At 40.8% G+C, this 15,795-nt stretch overlaps 1 long non-coding RNA gene across 1 annotated transcript; it reads right to left on the bottom strand.

The window, feature by feature from the left end:
• Positions 1–2,091: 2,091 nt before the first annotated feature.
• On the bottom strand, positions 2,092–15,795 carry LOC128293309 (uncharacterized). The gene is made up of 3 exons (XR_008283483.1): positions 15,655–15,795; positions 3,371–3,412; positions 2,092–2,350 (listed from the first exon to the last, which is right to left on the bottom strand). It is a non-coding gene; the product is annotated as an uncharacterized LOC128293309 (long non-coding RNA).

Genomic DNA, 15,795 nt, shown 5'->3' with positions numbered 1-15,795 from the left:
CGCTTCAGTTTCAGAATATACCAGGATATCGTCAATAAAGACGACTACGAACTAATCTAAAAATGGTTGGAACACACGATTCATTAGATCTATCAACGCTGCAGGAGCGTTCGTCAGTCCAAATGGCATAACCAGAAACTCGTAATGACCATACCGAGTCCTGAATGCTGTCTTATGGATATCTGCCTCCTTGACCCTTAACTGATGATATCCAGATCGGAGGTCGATCTTGGAAAATATAGAAGCTCCTTTAAGCTGGTCGAACAGATCGTCAATCCTTGGTAGTGGATACTTATTCTTAATCGTCAGTTTGCTCAACTGGAGATAATCAATGCACATCCGCATCGTACCATCCTTCTTTTTCACGAATAGCACCGGTGCTCCCCATGGAGACACGCTTGGCCTAATGAAGCCCTTATCCAACAACTCTTGAATTTGAGCCTTTAACTCCACTAACTCCTTCGATGCCATCCTATACGGTGCGATAGACATGGGCGCCGTTCCAGGCAACAAATCTATTCCAAACTCAACTTCTCGGTTCGGAGGCAATCCTGGAAGCTCCTCCGGAAAAACATCTTGGAACTCCTTTACAGTCCTAAACTTATCCACTGTCAATCCCTCCTCTTCTGACTGATTTACAAATGCCAAATAGGCCTCACAACCTTTCCAAATCCACTTTTCGGCTCTTAAAGCCAACACCACATTGGACAAATAATCCCTTCGCTCACCTATCACCATAACCTCCTCATCCTTTGTGGTCCTTAACACCATTCGTTTAGCAGCACAATCCAAGGTCGCCTTATGCTTAACAAGCCAGTCCATTCCCAAAATGAGATTAAACTCTCCGAACGGTAACTCCATCAGATCTCTAGGGAAAATCTTATCTTGAGTTTCTAAGGGTACATCCCTATACAGTTTGTCTACCCTAACGGAGTGACTCAAATGACTTAGTACAGATACCCCACTCACAATCTCCTCAGAGCAGTCCATGTCGTCCATAATCCGTTCTGTGGCCTCCAACCAATATTCCGCCACATTCGGGGCTATACCAGACACGCCCTTAAAGATCTTCGTTCCGTTAGTCCCGAAGTCATTTAGAAATAGATCCCTGAATTTCGTTGCCCGAACTTGCTCCGGCAACCCTTTCCAGAACACGAAGCATTGCCTGTTACAGGGCATCATCCTTGGCGGCTCTATCATACGGCCCATTCTCATCCGTCGGTGGTGGTCGTGCTACTCCAGTGGGTATGTGTTCAGAAGACGAAGATCCAGCTTGAGTACTACCTCGGCCTCGACCACGGCCTCTTCCCTGAGTAGCTCTCGTACTCATATCGATTTATCTTGATTACGAATTTTTATGCATCAATTAATATTCCAGTGTTTATTACAGATGTTTTATGAATCAGACAGTAGTTCAGAGTTTGTTTCCGCAGAATCGAAGTCTAGCTACAATTTCAGTCTCTTATCAGATTTTCCTATGGTTTCAGTATCATCCTATCTAGAGTATCCTAGCAGGATTTCAGTACAGATAGATAAGTCAGAAAAATATTCAGAAGAGTTCAGAGTAATACTTACAAGCTTGGGCCGGAGATTCGGAATGCCACCTTCTATAGATCTATATTTTGAAAATCGAGTTTTTTGCATTCTTTATAAAATTTTCGTTTGCGAAAATCTTTATTTTTGTAAACCTATTCCACAACCGAGTTGTTGCAACCTAGGCTCTGATACCACTAAATGTAGCACTCCAAACCCGGCCCAGAAGTTATGGCCGAATCCGGCATGCCACATCAAAAACGTTAAAAAAAATCCATTCTAAGTCCAGAAAATCGTACTTAATGTTCAAAAGATTAATTCATTAAGGGTTAAAGTGAATGGAAGTCATGCACCGGTAGGAAACCTAAAAGAGGTGGTGAGTCCATCGGACCGCTTAAGTACCAAGCTCCTTCGGATCCAATCCTAGACATGCATCTCGCCATTGCCACACCTTAACGTCATGGATATTTCTAGGAAACCGATTTGATTAAGTCATTTTAGGAAAAGTGATTAATTTTGGAAAATACTTTCATTGCGGAAGCTTTGCTTGTTGTCGTGTTATTTTGAAATCAACTGTTGTTTTTGAAAATGCGCCCTAAAGCTATCCAGTTTCAACAGTTAAAATAAGTAATACCTATCTTAGTAATACATATTAAAACCATCAAAAATAAATAAGCGGCCTTATTACATTTAAAAGCCCAAAACCTCAAACGTAATTAAAAGGATGTCCACATCACCAGAAGAAAATCAAACTTTCAGAATGGGTGGCCACTCCGAATTCCCTCACAGCTCCAAGCCCACTATGGTTGGGGATTTCCTGCATGGATGAAAATAAAAGGGGTGAGTTTGGGGAAACTCAGTGTGTAAGGAAAACCCATTCAAAGCCCAAGTCACTCAAGCCTATTGGGCCTAAGCCCATTCAGTATATGATGGTGCTGGGCGAGCCCTTTCAGATTACAATAAACGGGCCTTAACCCTTATTCAGATAACAGTATGGCCCATAGGCCCATTTCAAAATACATGCAACATCAATAACATATGCAAGCCCATTTGGGTAACAGTGATACTGGGCCAAAGCCCTTTTCAGATTACAATAAACTAGGCCTTAGCCCCTTATTCAGATAACAGTATGGCCCATAGGCCCATTTCAAAATACATGCAACATCAGTAAACATATGCAAGCCCATTTGGGGAGACTACTCAACCCACCAACCACTACACTCCACCCGTACCAGCCATACACTCCATGTGGGGAATAGCTCAACCCACCCAGCCCAACACTCCACGATTGCTTGCCTTACTTTGCTCAGTTATCGAAGAATTGAGGCAAAGCCTCCAAGACGTGGACAAGCCACTTTCAGACTTCCTCGTCAATATCCCGGTCCATGCATCGATAATAACAACATGGCATGCAATTGAATAACAACAGTCAAACATGCATTTAGGTCAATTTAACCCTAGGGGTATTTCGGTAATTTATCTCCTAGGGGTAAAACTGTAAATTTTCCACTTTTAAAGGTATTTCAGTAATTTATCTATTTTAGGGTTTTTCATGCATATTCCTACCTTTCACGTACTAACAGAATCACTACCGAGGGTTCTTACCGAATTGGGCCCGTTGGCCCATCATTCCAATTTTGGCCCATTAAGCCCAAAAATATCGAGGGCACAGAAATCATGCACTTTGCAGTCCAAACATTGCAGCTTACCTAAAACATTAATCGATTTACCTCACGAGCATTCGCACACTCGCAAATCTACAAAACACCGGTTTTCGGCATTTCGGCTTTTCGACTTCTGCCGATCTAGACTAAGAAAGAGGGTGTTAGTTACACACCTGTTTGCGACGATATGCTGACGAGATCCACACACGAACTGCCTACAATTGGATTACTAACACATTAATCTAACTATTTGTAACACCCCGAACCCGAGACCATCGCCGGTGTCAGACACGAGGGGTTAACAAGCCAAGTTCACATGTTTTGCCCACCAATTTGGCATTTCCAGTTAGGCTGGAAGACTGCGTCACCGTCGCCTTAAAAATCATATCTCGAGTTTAAAGACTCGGAAACTGGTTTCGTAAATTTTCCCTGAATTTAGACTCATATATCCATCCATGGATTTATTTCTAGAATTTTTGGTCAGGCCAATTGGTACAGTTTATTAGTTAAAGTCACCCATGTTACAGGGATCGACTGCTCTGACCTTCTCGCGGTATAACTTGAATATCTCTCTGTAAAGGGCTTCAATTCTGGTACCGTTTGTTTCTAATGAAACTAGACTCAAAATGGAATCTGTACATATAAGGTATGTCTCCTAATTCTTTCTGGATAATTTATAGTGAATTTTTAAAGTTGCGACAGGGGACCCAGAAACCGTTCTGGCCCTGTTTCACAATAGCTTCAATATCTCTTAACATGTAACTCCTATGATCATTTCGCTTCTTCCATATGAAAATAGACTCATTAAGGTTCATTTACATAGCTTATTCACTATTTAATACCATTCCTACAAGTTTTGGTGATTTTTCACATTCACATCACTGCAGCTGGCAGCATCTGTTTTAAGGTAGGTCTTATCTATTTTTTTGTAGTCTCCATCAACCAACTAGTCTTGCCATACATAGGTTCACATATGATCATTTTAACCATACCAATGGCTGATCATGTGACCAACACTCTCATTTCCGATCCATAATCACATCATGACACCATATATATACATTCAAACCACAAATAGTCTAAGTTCATGCTTCCTTTTACGAGCCATTTTCGCATGGCCGTATACATATACATCGCCACATTTTAAACCAACAAGGGTAGTCCTATACATGCCATTTCAAAGTTCAACCAAAATTTATACCAAAATAGAGGCGTGGATAGTGTGGATGACTTCGACTTTATTGATCCCGAATCCGTTTGCTATCGGCGAAATCTATAAAACAGAGAGCCAAAGCAACGGGTAAGCATTTTATGCTTAGTAAGTCTCAAGGAATATAATCAGCTTTAATTAAAGCAATACATTCACATAACCAAATGCATCATTTCATTAATGCACATTCACATAATCGTACTTACTTCACCATCCCAACACTTATGTTCATACACAAATAACGGCTTCATTAAGGCCGATAACTCGCTCCATCATAGGAGCGGATATTCATACGCTCTTACTCCTAGCGCGCAGAAAGCACACACCGCACTTACCTTGTCATTGGGAAATTTCACAAGTGCATTAGCTGAAATTTTCCAGCAAGCTTATAATTTTCAAATCACATACCTTCGAGTTTAACCGGACGTCGCTACTCGTTCAATCGCCTTGGGACATAGCCCGTTATGGTAACCCGCACCAAGGCCTACAGGACTTAACCGGATATCACAATTTGCACAAATGCCTTGGTCTTAGCCCGGATTTAACAACTTGCACGAATGCCTTGGTCTTAGCCCGGATATAGCTACTAGCACAATTGCCTTCGGGTCTTAACCCGGATATAATTTTCAGCGTAATTGTCTTCGGGGCTTAGCCCGGATATCATTCAATTTCTCATGCACACATACATCAATAATCATTGGACATACATATTTCATTTTCCTTACTAAGGCTCAAACACAATTATAATCATTAGCATATTCGCCTTGAGACTTAGCCCGGTGGAATTCAAATACTCATACACACATAATCAATAATCATACACATCCATATTTCATCTCACATAATTCAAGTAAGGTCACTTCTTGAGGACTTACCTCGGATGTTGTCGAACGGCTTTTACGGCTATTCGATCACTTTTTCCTTCCCTTGTCCAATTGTGGACCTCTTAGCTCTTGAGCTAATTCAAACAAATTCAATTTATTAAAACCTCATTGTGCTAGCTTATGGCGAATATGACAAGGAATTTAAATGGTCATATGGCCACTCTTTAGCTTGAATACACAATGGTCATGCACATTTTATACTACATCAAGCAATTCAATACAATTTATTTGAGCATCAAGGAAATGCTAAGGCCTTCAATAGGCTACCCAAGGCCGAATATTCATGTACATGTTGAGGCCAATTATGCACTTAATACCTCACAAAACAGCATGCATTTTACTAGTTAATGCTTTGCATATTGTGGCTCAAAACTTATAATGTAGCATCAAGCACTTATATGTGTGCTAGGCCGATTTGTGCTTGCAATTTCACAATTATTCTTCAACATCTTCTTCTTTAAACAAACTTATTCATCACTTCCTTCATAACCAAAACATCATGTGCAAACATATATATACATATATGAGCATGGCGAATTTCAAGGTGTCCATAGCCATCCAAAACACAAATTTTAACTAACATGCAAGAAGCATGAACCATGCTCATGAATGCATCATGGCGAATATGACAATCATGCTCCTTTTCAACTTCAATCATGATAAAACAAAAGAAAGCTCAAAATCTTACTCAAGAGTAGACAATCCATCATTGCATGCATCATCATCAAGCTTCACACTTAGCATGCAATGGCTTTATCACCATAACAACTTTGGCCAAATACCATTTCCATGGCTTAACAAAGATTTGAGCCATGGCTAACATGCACATCAAGTTAGCAACCAAAACATGCATGAAACTCCTAACACAACCTCATACATACCTTAATCTTGATGCAAACTTAGCCAAATCTCCTTCTAGATCTCTTCCAAACCAAGCATGAAGCAAAAATCCTCCTTCTTCCTTAGTTTTGGCTCAAAGAAAGGATGAACAAAATTTTTCTTTCCTTCTCTACAACTCACGGCAATGGGGGGATTACCACACTCACACACATTTTTTTTCATTTTTTATCACCCATACACCTTTGTTTATTATTTCACCCTAATGCACCAACAAAACATGTTTCATGACATGTTTAGCCCATCCTCCCTTGTCATGGCCGCCACCACCTATAAAGGGGAATTTGACATGCAAGTCCATTATTTTGCATGCATGCTTTAATTAGTCATCACACATTTCCTATCATACTTTCAAAGTTCATTACTAAGTCCTTTCTTGTGGAATTCACCCTTATAACACTAAATCAATCATCATAAAATGTCATACATGAGCACACACATATTATAGGCATCAAAATAAATTTTAATTATTTTTATGCCTCGGTTTTGTAGTCCCGAGACCACCTTCCGACTAGGGTCAATTTTGGGTGTCACAACTCTCCCCACTTAAGAAATTTTCGTCCCCGAAAATCTTACCGTAAATAGGTTTGGATATCGCTCTTTCATAGAGTTCTCGGTCTCCCAAGTAGCTTCTTCTATCCCGTGCTTGAGCCATAACACTTTTACTAGCGGAACCCGCTTGTTTCACAACTATTTCACTTCTCGTGATAGGATACGAATCGGTTCTTCCTCATAACTCATATTAGCTTGAATTTCAATTTCTGATGGACTAATCACGTGCGATGGATCGGATCTATAGCGTCGAAGCATCGAAACGTGAAAGACATCGTGAACCTTTTCGAGTTCAGGGGGCAAAATCAAACGATATGCCAATGGATCGACTCGCTCGGATATCTCGTATGGCCCAATGAACCTCGGGCTCAACTTGCCCTTACGGCTGAATCTGAGTATCTTTTTCCAAGGCGATACCTTGAGAAACACTTTATCACCCACCTGATACTCGATATCCTTACGCTTCAGGCCCGCGTACGACTTCTGACGATCGGAGGCTATCTTCAGACTTTCACGGATTACTTTCACTTTCTGTTCAGCATCTCTAATCAAATCCACCCCGAAAATCTTGCTTTCACCAAGCTCAGTCCAAAACAATGGTGTACGGCATTTACGACCGTACAAGGCCTCGTAGGGTGCCATCTTAATACTTGATTGAAAATTTGTTGTTGTAAGCGAATTCAATCAACGGCAAATACCGTTCCCATGAACCACTAAACTCGAGGACACAACATCTTAACATATCCTCAAGTATCTGAATTATCCGCTCGGATTGACCATCGGTTTGGGGTGAAAGGCGATCTTTGAAATGCAACTTGGTACCCAAAGCCTCTTGCAATTTCTTCCAAAATCGCGATGTAATCTTGGGTCTCTATCCGACACGATAGAAATAGGCACCCCATGCAATCGAATAATTTGGGAGACGATAATTCGCCAATTTATCGAGCAAAAAAAAAAAATCCGTGCAGACGGGGATAAAATGAGCAGACTTGGTCGATCTATCAACAATGACCCAAATCGCATCTTTCTTACTTGCCGACCTTCGGTAATCCGGATATAAAATCCATTGTCACTCGATCCCATTTCTATTCGTGTATCATGATTGGTCAAGTAATCCCGATGGCACTTGATGTTCCGCTTTCACTTGTTGACATATCAGACACCTTGAAACAAATTCAGAAATGTCTCATTTCATACCGGGCCACCAAAATTGGCGTTTCAGGTCATTGTACATTTTAGTACTACCCGGGTGGATTGACATTCGACTACTGTGAGCCTCGCTCAAAATCATCGAAACAAGTTCAATTCCTTGGAATACATAATCGACCCTTGAACGTCAAGCGGTCATTGTCGTCAATCTGAAATTCGATTCTTCATCCAAAACACATTCGCTCGCTTAGCGACCAATTCAGCGTCGACCTTCTGAGATTCAAGTATTTGATGAATCAATAACGGTTTGGCCTCTAATTCGACTACTAGCACCTCCTCGGGTGAAACGGATAAATGAGCATCCATCGCTCTCAAAGCAGACAGTGCCTTGCGACTTAAAGCATCGGCCACCACGTTGGCCTTTCCCGGGTGATAATCAATGATGAGTTCATAGTCTTTCAACAACTCAAGCCAACGTCTTTGTCGCAGGTTTAAATCTTTCTGAGTCATCAAATATTTTAGACTCTTGTGGTCCGAATAAATATGACACCTTTCTCCAAACAAGTAATGCCGCCATATCTTCAAGGCGAACACTATGGCTGCTAGTTCAAGGTCATGGGTCGGATAGTTTCTCTCATGCGGCTTTAGTTGTCTCGACGCGTAAGCCACAACTCGACCTTCTTGCATCAACACACAACCTAACCCAAGCAAGGATGCGTCATCAGATATGACAAACTCTTTACCAGACTCCGGCTGTACTAGCACTGGGGCCTCGGTTAAACAAGTTTTTAGTCGATCGAAACTTTCTTGACAGCGTTCCGACCACTCGAACTCAACATCTTTTTGGAGTAGTTTCGTCATCGGCGCAGCTATCATCGAAAAACCTTTCACAAATCGTCGATAGTATCCGGCAAGCCCCAAAAAGCTCCTAACTTCGGTAACATTCCTTGGAGGTTTCCAATTGACTATGGCCGAAATTTTGTTCAGGTCCACCCTGACACCCGATGCGGACACCACGTGCCCCAAAAAAAGCTAACCTCTTTCAGCCAAAATTCACATTTACCAAACTTTGCGTATAACTGCTTATCTCGTAAGATTTGCAACACTAGCCTCAGGTGTTCAGCATGTTCAGTTTCATCTCTCGAATTGACCTAAATGTCATCGATAAATACAACTACGAACCGATCCAAGTATGGCCTGAAAATTCTATTCATTAAATCCATAAACACCATGAGGGCATTAGTGAGCCCAAACGACATCACCAAGAATTCGTAGTGACCGTACCTCGTTCTAAAAGCGGTTTTGGGTATGTCCGATTCTCGGACCCTCAACTGATAGTACCCCGACCTTAAATCTATCTTTGAAAACACCAAGGCTCCCTTTAATTGATCAAACAAATCGTCAATTCGTGGCAACAAATATTTATTCTTTATCGTCACTTTATTGAGTTGACGATAGTCGATGCAAAACCTCATGCTTCCGTCCTTCTTTTTCACAAACAATACTGGTGCGCCCCATGGAGAAAAACTCGGTCGAGCGAAACCTCTATCCGTCAATTCTTGCAATTGGACCTTCAATTCCTTTAACTCCGTTAATGCCATACGATACGGAGCTATCGAAATTGGAGTGGTACCAGGTACCAATTCGATGCCAAATTCTACTTCCGAACGGTGGTAAGCGGCAATTCTTTGGGAAAACATCCGGTATTCACAAACCACGGGCACAGATTCGGGTTTCTTTTCGATTCCTTGTCATCGAGCACGACGCAAGGTACGCCGCACCCTTTTCTTACATATTTCGGGCCAACATCAACGATATTACGGTGGCAACTCCTTTAAGTCGGTAGACTCAACCCAGATTATCTTGTTATTCGCGCTCCTCAAATCGATAGTCTTGCTCTTGCAATTTACAACGCGATCGTGCATGGTCAACCAATCCGGACCAAGAATAACGTCGATCTCATCGAACGGCAAAAGCATCAAGTCCGCCGGAAAACAAGAACCTCGGAACACTAGGGGACTTTTCTTGCACACTTTGTTGACAAGCACGTAATGACCCAAGGGTTTGATACCGAATTACAAACTCGAGAGACTCAATAGGCAAGTCTTCTTGGATGCTAAGGTTTCACATATATATGAATGAGTAGAACCAGGTCAATCAAAGCAATCACATTTGTATTGAAAAGAGTGAAAGTACCGGTAATGACATCCGAGAGGCAGATCCTCGCGTGCGCGTATGGCATAAGTCTTCGCAGAGCACGAGCCTCGGATCGATGGTAGCATCTCTAGATCCTCTCGACCGCCATCGACATTGCCCATATTTCTAGGTGGCCTACCTCGAGGCGGTAGCACCGGGTTTCCACTCGACTCACATTCTGCTCAAGCATCCTCGGGCAATCCTTCATAAAGTGGTCACCGTTCCACACTTATAACAGAGCGATCACGAAGCAACAGCTCCCGAATGCCATTTGCCACAATGTGGACACTCCGCCCTCTCTACGATCATTTCCACCATCTGGCGATCAAGTGACTCGTGTGGTCATAGGGGTCGATCGCGTCCTCGTCTAGAAAAGCCCGAAACGCCTCTAGACCGGCTCACATCATCTCGAAATCTCTTCGATGCTTGTTGAAGAGACTTTCCCGAGGACCTCTTTCGGAATTCTCCAGTTCCCACATCAACTTTTTGTTTCTCCTTTCTAAGCTCTTCGGCTTTACAAGCTCGCTCAACAAGTACTACGAACTCTCGTATCTTGAGAATGCCAACGAACATCCTTATATCATCATTCAGCCCATCCTCAAGCGTTTACACATAATAGCCGGACGAAATGCATTCTCGCGCATCTGGCTAAGCCTCACAAACTTTCGTTTGTAGTCGGTAACGGACATAGAACCTTGCTTAAGATCAAGAAATTCCCTTCGCTTTTGGTCGATGAATCTCTGACTAATATACTTTTTTCGGAACTCGGTTTGAAAGAATTCCCAAGTCACTTGCTCTCTAGGCACCACAGAAGTCAGAGTACTCCACCAATAGTAGGCGGACTCACGTAGCAAGGAGATGGTACACTTTAAGCACTCATCGGTGTACAGGATAGCTCATCGAGCACCGGATAGTGTTATCCAACCAAAATTCAGCTCGCTTCGGCATCATCATCATCCGTAGCCTTAAATTCAGTGGCCCCATGTTTTGAATCCTATCGATTGGGGCTTACTTGACCTTATTTGGTCACCACCGGAGGTATTGTGGGTGCGGGGTTGCATTTGTCGGGAATGGAGGTTGTGGAACAGCCGTGTTAGTTCGAATGTATTGATTAAACCATTCGTTCATCACACTATAAAAGGCTTGCCTAGCCTCATCATTCAGATTGCTGGCCATAGGTTGAGAGTCCGCCGGCGCTGTCCCTTGCGCGGGAGCAGGCGCCACACTCTCACACCATCAGCTATCGCTCGGTTGGGATCGGGATCCATTCTAATAACAAACACAAAGTCAAATTGTCAGAAATCACCACACTATCGATTCATCATTTAATGGCATGTATAGCTAGACCCCAAACACATCACGGTAGTCCTAGAATCGACTAAACCGTGGCTCTGATACCAATAAAATTGTAACACCCTGAACCCGAGACCATCGCCGTGTCGTCGGACGAGGGGTTAACAAGCCAAGTTCACATGTTTTGCCCACCAATTTGGCATTTCCAGTCAGGCTGGAAGACTGCGTCACCGTCGCTTAAAATCATATCTCGAGTTTAAAAACTCGGAAACTGGTTTTGTAAATTTTCCCTGAATTTAGACTCATATATCCATCCATGGATTTATTTCTAGAATTTTTGGTCGGGCCAATTGGTACAGTTTATTAGTTAAAGTCACCCATGTTACAGGGATCGACTGCTCTGACCTTCTCGCGGTATAACTTGAATATCTCTCTGTAAAGGGCTTTAATGCTGGTGCCGTTTGTTTCTAATGAAACTAGACTCAAAATGGAATCTGTACATATAAGGTATGTCTCCTAATTCTTTCTGGATAATTTATAGTGAATTTTTAAAGTTGCGACAGGGGACCCAGAAACCGTTCTGGCCCTGTTTCACAATAGCTTCAATATCTCTTAACATGTAACTCCTATGATCATTTCGCTTCTTCCATATGAAAATAGACTCATTAAGGTTCATTTACATAGCTTATTCACTATTTAATACCATTCCTACAATTTTTGGTGATTTTTCACATTCACGTCACTGCAGCTGGCAGCATCTGTTTTAAGGTAGGTCTTATCTATTTTTTGTAGTCTCCATCAACCAACTAGTCTTGCCATACATAGGTTCACATATGATCATTTTAACCATACCAATGGCTGATCATGTGACCAACACTCCCATTTCCGATCCATAATCACATCATGACACCATATATATACATTCAAACCACAAATAGTCTAAGTTCATGCTTCCTTTTACGAGCCATTTTCGCATGGCCGTATACATATACATCGCCACATTTTAAACCAACAAGGGTAGTCCTATACATGCCATTTCAAAGTTCAACCAAAATTTATACCAAAATAGAGGCGTGGATAGTGTGGATGACTTCGACTTTATTGATCCCGAATCCGTTTGCTATCGAGCGAAATCTATAAAACAGAGAGCCAAAGCAACGGGGTAAGCATTTTTATGTTTAGTAAGTCTCAAGGAATATAATCAGCTTTAATTAAAGCAATACATTCACATAACCAAATGCATCATTTCATTAATGCACAATCACATAATCGTACTTACTTCACCATCCCAACACTTATGTTCATACACAAATAACGGCTTCATTAAGGCCGATAACTCGCTCCATCATAGGAGCGGATATTCATACGCTCTTACTCCTAGCGCGCAAAGCACACACCGCACTTACCTTGTCATTGGGAAATTTCACAAGTGCATTAGCTGAAATTTTCCAGCAAGCTTATAATTTTCAAATCTCATACCTTCGAGTTTAACCGGACGTCGCTACTCGTTCAATCGCCTTCGGGACATAGCCCGGTTATGGTAACCCGCACCAAGGCCTACGGGACTTAACCCGGATATCACGATTTGCACAAATGCCTTCGGGTCTTAGCCCGGATTTAACAACTTGCACGAATGCCTTCGGTCTTAGCCGGATATAGCTACTAGCACAATTGCCTTTGGTCTTAACCGGATATAATTTTCAGCATAATTGTCTTCGGGGCTTAGCCCGGATATCATTCAATTTCTCATGCACACATACATCAATAATCATTGGACATACATATTTCATTTTCCTTACTAAGGCTCAAACACAATTATAATCATTAGCATATTCGCCTTGAGACTTAGCCCGGTGGAATTCAAATACTCATACACACATAATCAATAATCATACACATCCATATTTCATCTCACATAATTCAAGTAAGGTCACTTCTTGAGGACTTACCTCGGATGTTGTCGAACGGCTTTTACGGCTATTCGATCACTTTTTCCTTCCCTTGTCCAATTGTGGACCTCTTAGCTCTTGAGCTAATTCAAACAAATTCAATTTATTAAAACCTCATTGTGCTAGCTTATGGCGAATATGACAAGGAATTTAAATGGTCATATGGCCACTCTTTAGCTTGAATACACAATGGTCATGCACATTTTATACTACATCAAGCAATTCAATACAATTTATTTGAGCATCAAGGAAATGCTAAGGCCTTCAATAGGCTACCCAAGGCGAATATTCATGTACATGTTGAGGCCAATTATGCACTTAATACCTCACAAAACAGCATGCATTTTACTAGTTAATGCTTTGCATATTGTGGCTCAAAACTTATAATGTAGCATCAAGCACTTATATGTGTGCTAGGCCGATTTGTGCTTGCAATTTCACAATTATTCTTCAACATCTTCTTCTTTAAACAAACTTATTCATCACTTCCTTCATAACCAAAACATCATGTGCAAACATATATATACATATATGAGCATGGCAATTTCAAGGTGTCCATAGCCATCCAAAACACAAATTTTAACTAACATGCAAGAAGCATGAACCATGCTCATGAATGCATCATGGCGAATATGACAATCATGCTCCTTTTCAACTTCAATCATGATAAAACAAAAGAAAGCTCAAAATCTTACTCAAGAGTAGACAATCCATCATTGCATGCATCATCATCAAGCTTCACACTTAGCATGCAATGGCTTTATCACCATAACAACTTTGGCCAAATACCATTTCCATGGCTTAACAAAGATTTGAGCCATGGCTAACATGCACATCAAGTTAGCAACCAAAACATGCATGAAACTCCTAACACAACCTCATACATACCTTAATCTTGATGCAAACTTAGCCAAATCTCCTTCTAGATCTCTTCCAAACCAAGCATGAAGCAAAAATCCTCCTTCTTCCTTAGTTTTGGCTCAAAGAAAGGATGAACAAAATTTTTTCTTTCCTTCTCTACAACTCACGGCAATGGGGGATTACCACACTCACACACATTTTTTTTCATTTTTTATCACCCATACACCTTTGTTTATTATTTCACCCTAATGCACCAACAAAACATGTTTCATGACATGTTTAGCCCATCCTCCTTGTCATGGCCGCCACCACCTATAAAGGGGAATTTGACATGCAAGTCCATTATTTTGCATGCATGCTTTAATTAGTCATCACACATTTCCCTATCATACTTTCAAAGTTCATTACTAAGTCCTTTCTTGTGGAATTCACCCTTATAACACTAAATCAATCATCATAAAATGTCATACATGAGCACACACATATTATAGGCATCAAAATAAATTTTTAATTATTTTTATGCCTCGGTTTTGTGGTCCCGAGACCACCTTCCGACTAGGGTCAATTTTGGGCTGTCACACTATTCAAATACGAACTACGTATTAACCCCTTACAATATTCGGCCAACCACACCTACAGATCATAGTAAGCTTATAAGAAATCAATAAGCAACCCATTAACAAATTTTTGTCAATGTTTACCACATAATCATAATTTCACTGCAAGCTGTCTTCCTGAGCAACAGTCACTAAATCATTTATAACTGGAGCTACGAAACCCCAAATCAAGTTCTGTTAATTTTACCTGAAAATAGACTCATATATCTTATATCCATAAAATTTTCAGAATTTTTGGTTTAGCCAATCAATACCAATTTTTTTCTTAAAGTTTCCCATGTTTCACTGTTTGACTAATCTGACCACTCTTCATTACGAATCAAATTTCTCATTGTACAGAATTCAAAATATGTTCTTGTTTATTTCATTAGAAACTAGACTCAATAAGCTTTAATTACATAATTTATTCAGCTTCTAATTCATCTCTCACAATTTATGGTGATTTTCCAAAGTCACGTTATTGCTGCTGTCCCAAGCAGATTTATTACCAAATCACTCTTTCACACCTAACTTGCATGCATGTTATTTAAACATGTATATCACCAATCAATCATTACGTATCTATGATTTTACTTAAGTATAATCTCCATTTCATCATTTTAAAGCACAACATGTTAGCCGATTTTTCCCTTTAGCATCTAAGGCACATGCATGTTCATTTGTTTGGCTCAACTTCACCTATCTTCCATTTTTCATCAAAAGAACATGAAACAACAACCATTTCCTTCATTTTAATTCATGACTAAATGCTCACAACACAACTAAAAATCAAAATATACTTCAAGAGTTAAGGTAGAATCAAGAAGAACTCATGAACCTCAAAATAGAAGCAAGGTACCAAGAACTTACCTTCAATTTTCCTCCTCCTAATGACCGAATACTCAAGAGTTTTCTCCTCTCCTTTCTCTTCTCTAACTTTCAGCTATGATGAACAAAGATGGACAAAACTTTGTTCTTTTCACCCCTTTTTCTTTTAATAAAACTTCATAT

The sequence above is a fragment of the Gossypium arboreum genome, chromosome 5 (assembly GCF_025698485.1).
Source record: "Gossypium arboreum isolate Shixiya-1 chromosome 5, ASM2569848v2, whole genome shotgun sequence".
In the NCBI taxonomy this organism is placed as follows: domain Eukaryota; kingdom Viridiplantae; phylum Streptophyta; class Magnoliopsida; order Malvales; family Malvaceae; genus Gossypium; species Gossypium arboreum.
Note: the sequence above shows the minus strand (reverse complement) of the source record. Positions and strands in the feature narration are given on the sequence as shown.